Raw genomic sequence first — 14,782 nt, 5'->3', positions numbered from 1 at the left:
TCGACAAAATTCAGCAGCCATTCATGCTAAAAACTCTCAATAAACTGGGTATTGATGGAACGTATCTCAAGATAATAAAGGCTATCTATGACAAACCCACAGCCAATATCATACTGGATGGGCAAAAACTGGAAGTATTCCCTTTGAAAACTGGCACAAGACAAGGATGCCCTCTCTCACCACTCTTATTCAACATAGTGTTGGAAGTTCTGGCCAGGGCAATCAGGCAAGAGAAAGAAATAAAGGATATTCAATTAGGAAATAAAGGGTATTCAATTAGCAATGAGGTAAGAGAAAGAAATAAAGGGTATTCAATTAGGAAATGAGAAAGTCAAATCACCCCTGTTTGGAGATGACATGATTGTATATTTAGAAAACCCCATTGCCTCAGCCCAAAATCTCCTTAAGCTAATAAGCAACTTCAGCAAAGTCTCAGCATATAAAATCAGTGTGCAAAATTTACAAGCATTCCTATACACCATTAACAGACAAACAGATAGCCAAATCATGAGTGAACTCCCATTTACAGTTGCTACAAAGAGAATAAAATACCTAGGAATCCAACGTACAAGGGATGTGAAGGACCTCTTCAAGGAGAACTACAAACCACTGCTCAATGAAATAACAGAGGACACAAAGAAATGGAAGAATAGTCCATGCTCATGGATAGGAAGAATCAATATGAAAATGGCCATACTGCCCAACGTAATTTATAGATTCAATGCCATCCCCATCAAGCTACCAATGACTTTCTTCACAGAATTGGAAAAAACTACTTTAAACTTCACATGGAACCAAAAAACAGCCCGCATTGCCAAGACAATCCTAAGCCAAAAGAACAAAGCTGGAGGCATCACACTACCTGACTTCAAACTACACTACAAGGCTATGGTATCTAAAACAGCATGGTAGTGGTACCAAAACAGATATATAGATAAACGGAACAGAACAGAGGCCTCAGAAATAATACTACACATCTACAACCATCTGATCTTTGACAAACCTGACAAAAACAAGCAATGGGGAAAGGATTCCCTATTTAATAAATGGTGCTGGGAAAACTGGCTAGCCATTTGTAGAAAGCTGAAACTGGATCCCTTCCTTACACCTTATACAAAAAGTAATTCAACATGGATTAAAGGTTTAAATGTTAGTCCTAAAACCATAAAAACCCTAGAAGAAAACCTTGGCAGTACCATTCAGGACATAGGCATAGGCAAATACTTCATGACTAAAACACCAAAAGCAGTGGCAACAAAAGCCAAAATAGACAAATGGGATCTAATTAAACTAAAGAGCTTCTGCATGGCAAAAGAAACTACCATCAGAGTGAACAGGCACGCCACAGAATGGGAGAAAAATTTTGCCATCTACCCATCTGACAAAGGGCTAATATCCAGAATCTACAAAGAACTCAAACAAATTTACAATAAAAAAACAAACAACCCCATCAAAAAGTGGGCAAAGGATATGAACAGACACTTTTCAAAAGAAGACATCTATGCAGCCAACACACACATGAAAAAAATGCTCATCATCACTGGTCACCAGAGAAATGCAAATCAAAACCACAATGAGATACAATCTCACACCAGTTAGAATGGCAATCATTAAAAAGTCAGGAAACTGCAGATGCTGGAGAGGATGTGGAGAAATAAGAACGCTTTTACACTGTTGGTGGGAGTGTAAATTGGTTCAACCATTGTGGAAGACAGTGTGGCGATTCCTTAAGGATCTAGAACTAGAAATACCATTTGATCCAGCAATCCAATTATTGGGTATATGTCCAAAGGATTATAAATCATGCTACTATAAAGACATATGCACACGTATGTTTATTGTGGCACTATTCACAACAGCAAAGACTGAGAACCAACCCAAATGTTCATCAGTGATAGACTGGATTAAGAAAATGTGGCACATATACACCATGGAATACTGCGCAGCCATAAAGAAGGATGAGTTCATGTCCTTTGCAGGGACATGGATGAAGCTGGAAACCATGATTCTCAGCAAACTATCACAAGGACAGAAAACCAAACACCGCATTTTCTCACTCATAGGCAGGAATTGAACAATGAGATCACTTGGACACAGGGCGGGGAACATCACACACCAGGGCCTGTCGGGGGATGGGGCCTAAGGGAGGGATAGCGTTAGGAGAAATACCTAATGTAAATGATGAGTTGATGGGTGCAGCAAACCAACATGGCACATGTATACCTATGTATCAAACCTGCACGTTGTGCACATGTACCCTAGAACTTAAAGTATAATAAATAATACTAATAATAATTTTAAAGGCTGGGCACACACCTGTAATCCCAGCACTCTGGCCAAGGCGGTGGATCACTTGAGGTCAGGAGTTTGAGACAAGCCTGGCCAACATGGTGAAACCTTGTCTCTACTAAAAATACAAAAATTAGCTTAGTATGGTGGCAGGTGCCTGCAATCCCAGCTACTCAGGAGGCTGAGGCAGGAGAATTGCTTGAGCCCAGGAGTCAGAGGTTACAGTGAGCCGAGCTCGTGTCACCACACTCCAGCCTGGGCAACAGAGCCAGACTCAGTCTCAATAATAATAATAATTTTTTAAAAAACAATTCCCATATTTCAGATGGGAGAATAAGATTTAAAGAGGATAAAAACCTCAAAGTAATTCAGCTAGTAAATGACAGCCGTAGGTCTGTCTAACTCCATAGTCGGTTTTCTTAGCCACTGGGGTTAAGATAGAAATTATGCCATATGATAATTTGTCTCAATGAATAAATGCAATTTTAAAAAATGTATATCTTCAAATGCTTAAAGCAGCTTTCTTGAGATATAATTGAAATGCAGTAAAAATATTTAAAGTGTACAACTTGATATGTTTTGACATATATATACACCTGTGAAACCATCATCACAATCAAGATAAATAGAAATATCCATCACCTTCAAAAGTTTCCATGCTTTTGTAAGCCCTCCTTCCCACCATTTTCTGGTCTTACCCTGTGCCCAAGCACAAATTATTTTTTTGAATGTGCAAGGTAGTAACTTGGGAAAGTCTCTACTTGCCAAATGATCATACCGGCTCTATCCCTCATATACTGGATTCATTTGATTAATGTCAGTTAGCTGATCTGTGACTTGTGATTCTCAGTGCTGAACCCTAAATTGAATCTGACATCCAAGCTAAGTACAGTAATAAGAGTGATGATAAATTCTCTCTGAGTTAGAAAGCTAATCTAAGAAGCCAGCTGGGCTGACTGATTTCTTCTTTTCAGAAACAAAAGATGTAGATTATTTATTAGATAGCCTGAAACCCTAGGGATCTTTTTGGACTCCTGTGTATTAGGAAAAATGGGCTTGGTATTTATAAGCTTTTGAAAAATCTCTATATTACCCAGTAGAGAGATTCCCAGGCTATGACAAAGGTAGCATATCCAGTCAACAGCTAAATTCATTTTTTAAAAAAAACCTATCAAATTATTTATTTGATGAATAGACCTAGATGTGATAGATTGCTGCCAGGTTTTTAGAAAATGATGTGCAGGAGCCCTAAAGGGCTTTTCTTTATCAAATTGATTCATCTATCCACTTTGCTCATTTGCTCATGGTGTCCTCCACCCAAACATTAACCTAACATTTTCACTCTAAGTGGGAGAAAAAAAATGGTGGTGAAGAAGGATTGTATGAACATCTGAGCCTTGATGGACCATTGCCTTTGGCCACTGTCCCCCATTCGTCTAAATCTTAGCCCTGTTTATGAAATAGGATGATAGAGAAAGAAGGTTAACATTATCTAAATGATGAGAGATTAATCTGTATGGTTCAGCTAATAAGTCATAAGAGTACAGGGAAAAGAGCAGTCACTGTGTACTGAGGTGGTCAGGGAAGGCTTCTTGAAGGAGGGGCTAGATGTAGGCCCAGAGGAAAACAGGAAAGAATTCCAAATGCATCTAGCCACTGGCATGACCACTGTGGTAGAGGCAGGAATGAGTATAACAAATGCAATTGGTATAGAGGGGAAAGGGAGCATCTCCAGGACTGAAGGTCTCTAACAGCCCTGCATTGCTGACCTAGAAGAGATAGAGACACAAGGAAGGAAAGAGGAAAGAGACAGACAACTGGTGGGAGTAAAAGAGTAGTTTCTGATCAATTTTTCTGTCTCTTTTACCTCATTCAGTGGCAATCAGATGTCTGGGTCTTTTAATTTCAGACAAGCCCTTGTCTAACCATCAAAGATAAAGCAATTCTGCTTAGAGCAGTTTCTACTAGCAGCAGCAGTTAGCATAAAAGAAAAGTAAGTCGCAGGAGGAATTTCTGCAGAGAAAACATTTTTCCTTGATTTTTCTGTCAAAAAATGGAAGTATGCCATGGTGGGAAATATCTGAGACAATTCGATCTCTCTGTAGTAGGCCATCTGGTAACCAAGCACTTCTGATCCTCCACTGATGCCCAGACAGCTCATGCAGGAGCCCAGAAAGCAATCATTCGTTTAAGAGAGCTGAAGAGAACATCTTTGCTTGTTTTCATAGACACACAGGGTTGAAATAAAGGTGGTCTGCCCTGATCTCCCAAGAAAAAATTTACCCAAAGTGGGCTCCTGGAGATTATCTTCTTTATCTCCCTGTCTTGGGGCCATTTTAATGTGATCTATTTATCCCAGAGAAGTGTGCAGCTCCATCTCAAGAGAATTTTGAGATAGTGTTGCAACCTTTCACTACTGAATTTCTCCTTGTATCTTAAAGCCATAGAATTATTATTATTATTTTTGAGATGGAGTCTCATTCTGTCACCCAGGCTGGAGTGCAGTGGTGTGATCTCGGCTCACTGCAACCTCTGCCTCCTGGGTTCAAGCGATTAACCTTCCTCAGCCTCCCAAGTATCTGGGATTACAGGTGCCCGCCACCATGCCTGGCTAATTTTTGTATTTTTAGTAGAGACAGTGTTTCACCTTGTTGGTCAGGCTGGTCTTGAACTCCTGACCTCAAGCAATCTACCCACCGTGGCATCCCAAAGTGCTGGGATTACAGGCATGAGCCACCACACCCGGCCGCAAAGCCATAGAATTTTAGAGTTCAAAGGAACCTTGGAGACTACTTAGTCTAACTTTCCCCTTTAAAAAAAAATATAGAATGTTCTTGATTTTAGAAAAGTAGATAAAAATATTTTAATTCAGAATAGAACACTACAGATAAAGCTGGCAACTTTCTCCCAATCCAAGAAACTTTCTTGTGCCTTCATTTTCCCCCCAAAGGTAAAAAAGTGTTATTGGTTTCTGAATTTTCTTACAGAACATTTTGATACTTCTACATATGTGAAAATATGTAGAATTATTTTTGTGTGTTTTAACTTGTTTCAAAGATATCATACAGTATGCATCTTGCTTTCTTCATTCATCGTTTTGAGATCTAGATCATTCCTTTTAACTGCAGCTCAGTATTCCACTGTGTGAAAGCATCACATTTTCTTTATCCAATTCTTTCTTGATTCATATTTACAAATCTGCTTTATGGAGAGAGAACTGAGGCTCAGAGAAGTTGCAGGATTGCCTCAAGATAAGCTTTGGTACAACTAAAACTAGAATCTACATCTAAGATGAGAGGCAGATGAATAGATGAATTTCTCAAAAGTTATCTTGAATGAGTTAGGCTCATTCATGAAAGTCTTAATTGGTCCAATATGAAGTTGAAACCTTGGCTTTAAGAGTGTGAAAATTCTGAACATTCATACTTCCTAGAGTGGGCGAGCCAAAAAACTCGTAACGCATGGTCTTATGTGCTAAAGATCTTCAAGGGTCACTCCTGAGAAAGAAAACAGCTGTGACAGAGTTACATTTGTGAATAAGGGAAAGCATGCTGGAACATTGTACACTCTAAGAAGCATCATGCCTCAGCCCAAAATATTTCCTCTAACTTTGCTCATGGGGTCTGAAAAGCCTTTCTTTCCAACTTACAGCTTTGAATCTTGAACGTTTTTCATCTGTAAATTCCCTGAGAATTAAATTAATATTGGCCATTAACAGACACTTGATAGCTTGGTTTACTAGGTTGCTTGCTAGAACAAAGTCATTATGGAAAATGGGTATAGGATATGCATCCTGGTACATCGTCAGGATGAGGCAAAGGGAAAAAGAAAGGAAGAAAATGAACATTTATTGATTACCTGCTATGTGCTAAGCAACGTTCTAGGAACTTTATACATATATTTGCACAATGGGATTAGTAATGCTACTTTCCATATTAGGAAACGAGTTCAGGGGGATTAAATAACTTGCCCAAAGTTTATTTGTTCATTCATTTCCTCAATAAAATTTTTTCAAGCTACTTTTTCTCTATGCCAGAAACAGTGAGGAAATATTTTGGTGAATATGAGACCATAAGTTTTGTCTTCATGGAATTAAAATCAGAGAAAATATGTACCATGAGCAAGCCAAGATAAGCATGGTAAAGGACATTGGACAGTAGGCAAATCATATGCACCTTGAGATCTCATTTATTTAGCGAATATATATTGAATACTTACTACATTCAGGCAATGAGCCTGATCCTTTAGGGGAATATAAAAATGAATAAGAGGCCGGGCGTGATGGCTCACGCTTGTAATCCCAGCACTTTGGGAGGCCGAGGCAGGCGGATCACGAGGTCAGGAGATTGAGACCACGGTGAAACCCCGTCTCTACTAAAAATACAAAAAAAATTAGCCGGGCGTGGTGGCGAGCGCCTGTAGTCCCAGCTACTCGGAGAGGCTGAGGCAGGAGAATGGCGTGAACCCGGGAGGCGGAGCTTGCAGTGAGCTGAGATCGCGCCACTGCACTCCAGCCTGGGTGACAGAGCGAGACTCCGTCTCAAAAAAAAAAAAAAAAAAGGAATAAGATACTCCATACTCCTAAGAGTGCTTAGAGTATAACATGTTCACTCAATATTTGAATACCATCCTAAAACCTTTACGCTCAAGTTCAAGTGACAACTCTTGTTTCCAAGCTATTTGTCTTGTCAGGTACAAGGGTAAATTTGTGTCAAGCAGAGGAAGAAGAAAGGGAGGGTGAAATAGGTACAAAATGACTAAATATCAGCTACCATCTCCACTAAACTGGAGTGCTCTATAAAAGATTGCAATCAATAGAGCTAGGGACAAGACAGTTTTTTTCACCAACTGACAGGCATATGGCACCTTATTTATATAAGGTATCAGCAGGTTCTTGTTCTCTGACTGTAAGTAAAATGACAAAGGGGTTGCCAGTGTGTCTAGATATGAGGTGTTTTATTTTTCCTAAGATCCAGAGCAAAGAGAAGCATCTGCTTTAGAGGTAGAAACCCTGCCTACCACCAGGATAAACTTATCAGAAGCCAAATACTTGTTCTGCATCCAGTGGTGTTCTGGTAAATGTTTAACAACCAGATCTCCAGAAAAAATATCTATTTGCTGCTTTATATTGCTATACATAAATCGTGGTGGTTAATTTTATATGTCAACTTGACTGGGCCGTGGGATGCCCAGATATTTGGTCAAACATTATTTTACGTGTTTCCATAAGGATGTTTCTGGATGACATTAACAATTGAATTGGCAGAATGAGTAAAGCAGATTTCCCTCTCTAGTATGGGTGGCCCTCACTCAATCATTTGAAGACCTGTATAGATCAAAATGGCTTACCCTCCCATAAGCCTCCCATGAGTAAGAGGGGGCTCCTCTTGTCTGACTATTTGAACTGCAACATCAGTCTTTTCTGGACTTCAGACTATTGTTGACAAATGAATGGATAAGGAAATTGTGGTGTACCTATACAATCAAATATTATTCAGCATTAAAAAGGGAGATCCTGTCAATTGCAACAACATGGAGAAACTAGAGGACATTATGCTAAATAATGTCAGACAGAGAAAGAAAAACACTGCATGATCTGACTTATATGTGGAATCTAAAAAAAAAAAATTGCATAAATAGAAACAGTTGTTGGGGTGTGGGGAGATGAAGGTCAAAAGGTACAAAGGCGTGGTTATGTAGGATGAATAAGTCTAGAGATCTAATGTGCAGCATGGGGTCTATAGCTACTATAGTTAATAATATTGTATTGTGTACTGGAAATTTGTTAAGAGAGTAGGTTTTAGGTACTCTTACTACAAAAAAAATAAAGAAGAAAGAAAAAGAAAGGTAATTATATGAGACGACTGTTATGTTAATTTGCTTAAAAGTAACAATTGCCTCACTATGTATATGTATATCAAAATATCATGTTGCACAGCTTACATTATACAGTAAAAAATCTTAATCTAAAAAGACACTAATGACTTTATTTTCAGTAGTAAAGAGAGCACTGATGGTCCATGGTATGATCTGGCAATAGATAAAAGCAAAATATCATATTGAATACTCCTAAGCAACCACTTATAAGAAACAAAGATCTGGATGATTTGTATATGATACACCCAAACATTTTTTTGCAAACCAACAAATGTAATGAGATTGTCTGGTTGCTCATGATGTTGCTAGATACAATGGAGAAAGAAAAGAATGAGCTCAGGGATTCAAATTCCCAGGTCAAGTGCCACATAAATGATCTGAAAGCTTCTATATGTGCCCTGAAGGAGACCTTTATCTCCTGTATCCATAGGACTGAGATTGCTGAAAATCAAATCCAGAGTTTCAACCTGAAACTGGCTGAATTACAATGAAAGTTAAACTTCCAGCTTTGTAGATTGTCTACTGATAAAGTGAAGGCATTTATTGGGAAGAGACGAGATCCTGAATTTTGGAGTGGGGATATGTGGGAAGCCCATAACGAAGCTAGGGACATAGAGCTCCTAAATTATGACTCTTCTTTGCCAGTTAAGTAGGCCTCTGTACCCCCAGTGGTAGTGACTTATCCACCCTTGTCTGAGAGGATTAACCCTGCATTGCCTGGGAAAAGTGTAACGGCCTCCCCTGAGGCAGTTGCTGTGCAGGACAATGCTGAGTCTTCTCAGAACTTACCCCCACCACTCCTCTTTTCTTCTACACTAATAACCAGATTCAAGTCCCAGCAGGCCCCTAAAAGTGAGGTACAAACCATGAGGAGGTATACTATACTCCAGAAGAACTACTTGAGTTTTCTGTCAACAGACAGAAATCCAGGGAATGTATGTGGGAATGGATATTAAGAATTTGGGATAATGGTATCTGGAACATAAAGTTGAATCAGGCCAAATTTGTCGATATGGGCTCACTAACTAGAGACTCTGCATTTAATGTTGCAGCTTATGGAGTTAGAAAATACTGTACTTGTTTGGGTGAATAGCTGAAAGAAGGACCAAAAGGCCTCCAGTGGGCAAATTGAAAATGCCAGACCTACCTTAGTTTGATGTAGAGTTTAATGTAGCGGAAAGATTCAAAAGTTTAGAGATTGGGATGTTTGAGTGGATTTGTCATTTAAGGTCTTCTCATTTATCCTTGAAAGGTCCAGAAGACATATCATTCACATAAATTTGTGAGGGGAGTCTCAGCATTCTTGGAGAATTCTGTGGTTGCTCTTCTCTGTAGGCCAGACCTTACAGTGAAAACTGCAGTGACTGAATTGGGAAACCTAAATGCTATGGGAGTACCTAGATTCTGGTGTGGCAGGGGCCAAGTGCAGCACTCAACTGCCAAAGACAAGGTGGGCATGGTTACCATAAGGGACAACAGAGTCAAAGCAGCATCAGAATGATTTGACTTGTGCAGACCTATGGTATTAACTACTTAATCATGGAGTCCCTAAAAGTGAAGTAGTTAGGAAGCCTACTAAATTCTTACTTAATCTGGATGAGCAGAAAATTTCTAGGTAAAGTGAACCAAAGTCTAACATGAATCATAAAAACAGATAGTCAATCAATTTTCTGACTTTAGCCAGTTTACCTACCCAGAACCCCTTGAATGAAGGGGAAACCAGGTCTCCTAGAGGAAGGACCCTGATACACTGAAAAAAATTTATTCTGTTAATCTTTATCCCAGCCTTCTCCAATGGGGCCTATGACCAAGGTAATTGTGCATTTGGGGGAAAGAAAATAATCAGACATTTGAGGGACTACAAGACACTGGCTCTGAAGTGAAAATAATTCCAAAATATCAGTGTGGTCCACTAGTCAGAGTAGGGGGTTATGGAGGTCAGGTGATCAAAGAAGTTTTAGCTCAGATCTGTCTCACAGTTGGTCCAATGTGTCTTCAAACCCATCTCGTGTTTATTTTTCCAGCTCCAGAATGCATAATTGGAATAGATATACTCAACAGTTGGCAGAATTATCACAGTGGCTTCCAGACCTATAGAGTGTGGGCCATTATGGTGGAAAAGGCCAAGTGAATGCTACTAGAATTGCCTCTACTTCAGAAAATAGTAAACCAAAAGTAATAGCACATTCCTGGCAAGATTGCAGAGATTAGTGCCACCATTAAGCACCTGAAAAATGGTGATGGTGATTAGGGATGGTGATTCCCACCATATCCTCTTTCAACTTGCCCATTTGGCCTATGCAGAAGACAGGTGGATCTTGGATATGACAGTGTATTACTGTAAACCTCTTGCAGCTGCTGTACTAGATATAGTGTCATTGTTTAAGCAAATTAACACATCCCTTGATATATACATAGTATAACTATATTAGTCTGGCATATGTCTTTTTATCCATCCCTGCACATAAGGCCCACCAGAAGCAGTTCGCTTTCATCTGGCAAGGCCAGCAATACAACTTCTTGGTCCAACTTCAGAGTATATCAACTGTTCACCCCTATGTCATAATATAGTTCAGAGGGATTTTGATCACTTTTCCCTTCCACAAGATATCACACTAATTCATTACATTGATGATATTCTGCTGCTTGGACCCAGTGAACAAAAAGTAGCAACTATTCTAGGCTTATTGGTAAGACATTTGTGTGCCAGAGAGTGGGAAATAAATCTGACAGAAGTTTAAGGACCTTCCACCTCAGTAAAATTTCTTGGAGTCCAGTGGTGTGAAGCCTTTCAAGATATCCTTTCCAAGGTGAAGGATAAGTTGCTACATTTGGCCTTTCCTACAATGAAAGAAGCACAATGCTGAGTGGACCGCTTTAGATTTTGAAGACAACATAGTTCTCATTTGAGTGTGTTACTCCATCTTATTTACCAAGTGACCTGTAAACCTGCTAGTTTTGAGTGGGGCCTGGAATAAGATCCAGGCTGCTGTGCAAGCTTCTCTGTCACTTGAGCTATATCACCCAGCCGAACCAATGATGCTTCAAGTGTCAGTGGCAGATAAGGAGGTTGTTTGGTGCCTTTGGCAGTCCCCTGGAAGTGAATCACAGCACAGGCCCTTAGGATTTTGCCATCCTCTGTGGTTAACTAATCCCCTTTTGAGAAACAGCTCTTAGCCTGCTACTGGGCCCTAGTAGAGACTGAATGCTTGAACGTGGGACAGAAAGTTATCATGCAACCTGAGCTGCACTTCATGAACTTGGTGTTTTCTGACACACCAAGCTATAAAGTTGGGGGTCACTTCATCATCAAATAAAAGTGGTATATACATGATAAGGCCTGAGTAGGTTCTGAGGACAAATGTAAGTTAAATGAAGAAGTGGCCCAAATATCCATGGTTCCCTCTCCTGCTACACCAACTTCTGTCTCCCAGCCTGTACCTATGGCCTTATGAGGAGTTCTATTATCAGTTGACACAGGAAGGGAAGACTCAGGCCTGGTTTACAGACAGTTTGACACAATATACATGCACCACCCAAGAGTAAACAGCTGCCACATTACAGTTCATTTTAGGATGTCCCTTAAGGAGAGTGGTGAAGGAAAATCCTCTCAGTGGGCAGAATGTTGAGTAGTGTACCTAGTTGTTCACTAGCTTGAAAGGAGAAATGGCTGGACATGAGATTATATACTAATTCATGAGCTATAGCCAATGGTTTGGCTGGATGGTCAGGGACTTGAAAGGAACATGATTAGAAAATTTATGACAGGGAAATTTGGGAAAGAAATATATGGATAGACCTCTCCAAATGGGCAAAAAAGTGAAGATTTTGTGCCCCATTTAAATGCTCACCAAAGGGTTACCTCAGCAGAGGAAGATTTTAATAATCAAGTGGACAGGATGATCTGTTCTGTAGATAGCAGTCAGGCTCTTTCCTCAGCCATTTCCATCATCACCAATGGGTTTATGAAGAAAGTGGTCATGATGGCTGTGATGGAGGTGATGGATGGGCTCAGCAACATGGACTCCCACTCACCAAGGCGTACCTGGCTACAGTCACTGCTGAGTGCCCAATCTGATAGCAGCAGGGACCAATACCTTCTGCAAAAACTATCATTCATGGACTTATAGAATGCTTTATCCACCATCATAGTATTCCACACAGCATTATTTTTGATCAAGGACCTCACTTCACAGCAAAAGAGGTATAGCAGTGAGTCCATGGTCATGGAAGTCACTGGTCTTACCATATTCTCCAATATCCTAAAGCAGCTGGCTTGAAAGAACAGTAGAATGGCCTTTTCAAGACTCAGTTACAGAATCAACTTGGTGACAATACTTTTAAGGTTAGGGCAGTTTCCTCCAGAAGGGTCTATATGCTCTGAATCAGCATCCAATATATGGTGCTGTGCTCCCATAGCCAAGATTCACAGATCCAAAAATCTAGGGGCATAAATCAGAGTGGAATCACTCATTATTACCCCTAGCAACCCACTAGCAAGATTTTTGTTTCCTGCTCCCATGACGTTATGCCTTGCTGACCTAGAGGTCTTAGTTCCAAAGAGAAGAATGCTTCTACCAGAAGACACAACAACAATTCCATTGACCTGGAAATTAAGACTGCTGCCCAGCCACTTTGGTCCCCTCATGCATCTTAATCAGCAGGCAAAGAAGGGACTCATGGTGTTGGCTGGTGTGATTGAGCCTGAATACCAATGGAAAATTGAACTACTACTCCATAATGAAGGTAAGGAAAAGTATGTCTGAAACACAAGAGATTCCTTAGAGGATCTCTTAATATTACCATGCCCTGTGATTAAGGTCAGTGAAAAACTATAACCCAATCCAGGCAGGATGCTTAATGGCCCAGAACCTTCAGGAATAAAGGTTTCAGTTATCCCGCCAGATAAACAACAATGACCAGCTGAGATGCTTGTGAAGGCAAAGGGAACACAGAATGAGCAGTGGAAGAAGGTGGTTATAAATGCTAACTGTGACCACATGGCCAGTTACAGAAATTAGAACTATAATTATGAGTATTTCTTCCTTATTTTATAATGAATATTATATTATTTCATTCTCACACTGCCATAAAGGACTACCTGAGACTGGGTAATTTATGACTAAAAGAGGTTTAATTGACTCACAGTTCCACAGGCTGTACAGAAGCATGGCTGAGAGGCCTCAGGAAACGTACAATCATGGCAGAAGATGAAGAGGAAGCAAGCATGTCTTACCATGGTGAAGCAGGAAAGAGAGAGCGAGAGCGAGGGGGGAAGTACCACACTTTAAAACCATCAGATCTTGTGATAACTCACTTACTATCATGAGAACATCATGGGAGAAATTTGCCCCCATGAACCAATCACCTCCCACCTGGTCCCTCCCCTGACATGTGGGGATTACAATTTGGCATGAGATTTGGGCTGGCACATAGAGCCAAACCATATATAATAAGTTTGTGTTTATATATATTAAGCAAACATCTTTGTATTATTTCCTTTTTTATTCCTTTATCATGAAATATAAAATGTATTAACTTTACATCATGGTAATTAAGCTGTGAGATATCAAGGCAAAGAGTAAACATCATTCAAGGATTTTACCTCCTCTTCTAGAAAAGGGGTTAGTGAATTTTCAGTTGTACACAGGACTGTTGCATCATGTTAGGCTGAATTATGACCTTGTTATTGTTTTTATTTGGAGATGAAGTGTGGTTTAATGAGATGTGTTTAGGTGCCAAACTGACAAATGGTGGACATGTGATGCTTAATTTTATGTCTCAACTTAACTGGGCCATAGGGCACCGAGATATTTAGTCAGATGTTATTCTGGGTGTGTCTGTGCAGGTATTTTTGGATGAGATTGACCTTTGAATTGGTAAACTGAATAAAGCAGATTGCCCCCATTATGTGTGTGGACCTCAATCCAATCAGTTGAAGTCCTAACTAGAATAAAAATGCTGACTCTCTTATGAGCAAGTGGGGACTCCTCCTGCCTGACTACTTGAGCTGAGACATCAGTCTTTCTTTTGCCTTTGAACTTGAACTGAAACATCAGCTTTTTAGGGGTCTCAAGCCTGCTGGTTTTTGAACTGGAACATGCATCATCAGCTCTCTTGGTTCTCAGGCTTTTGGAATCAGACTAGAACTACACCATCAGCTCTCCTGGGTCTCCAGCTTGCTGACTGCAGATCTTGGGATTTCTCAGCTTCCATAATTCCATGAGCCAATTATTTATAATAAATCTCTCTCATACACACATATATGGATATATACATACATACACATAGGTAGTCTTCTCTGTACATACATATACATATAAATTTATGTATTAGAGTTCTCCAGGCCAACAGGATGTGTGTGTGTGTGTGTGTTTATATATACATATATATATACATATATGTGTGTATATACATATATACATATATGTGTGTATGTATATACATATATACATATATGTGTGTATGTATATACATATATACATATATACATATATGTGTGTATATATATACATATATATATTAGTCACAATCTTCAGGCTAATGGGATGTGTATCTCTGACTAATACATAGATATATTGCAGATTTTATTGATATAAATGATGTGTAGCACACA

General features: G+C 39.6%; 1 protein-coding gene across 1 annotated transcript in view; it reads left to right on the top strand.

Annotated features, from left to right (window-relative positions):
* TRPC5 (transient receptor potential cation channel subfamily C member 5) overlaps positions 1-14,782 on the top strand; it is a 312,205-nt gene that overhangs the window by 89,671 nt on the left and 207,752 nt on the right. The window lies entirely within an intron of this gene.

This window comes from Nomascus leucogenys, chromosome X (genome assembly GCF_006542625.1).
Source record: "Nomascus leucogenys isolate Asia chromosome X, Asia_NLE_v1, whole genome shotgun sequence".
In the NCBI taxonomy this organism is placed as follows: Eukaryota; Metazoa; Chordata; class Mammalia; order Primates; family Hylobatidae; genus Nomascus; species Nomascus leucogenys.
This window is presented reverse-complemented; position numbering and strand designations above follow the sequence as displayed.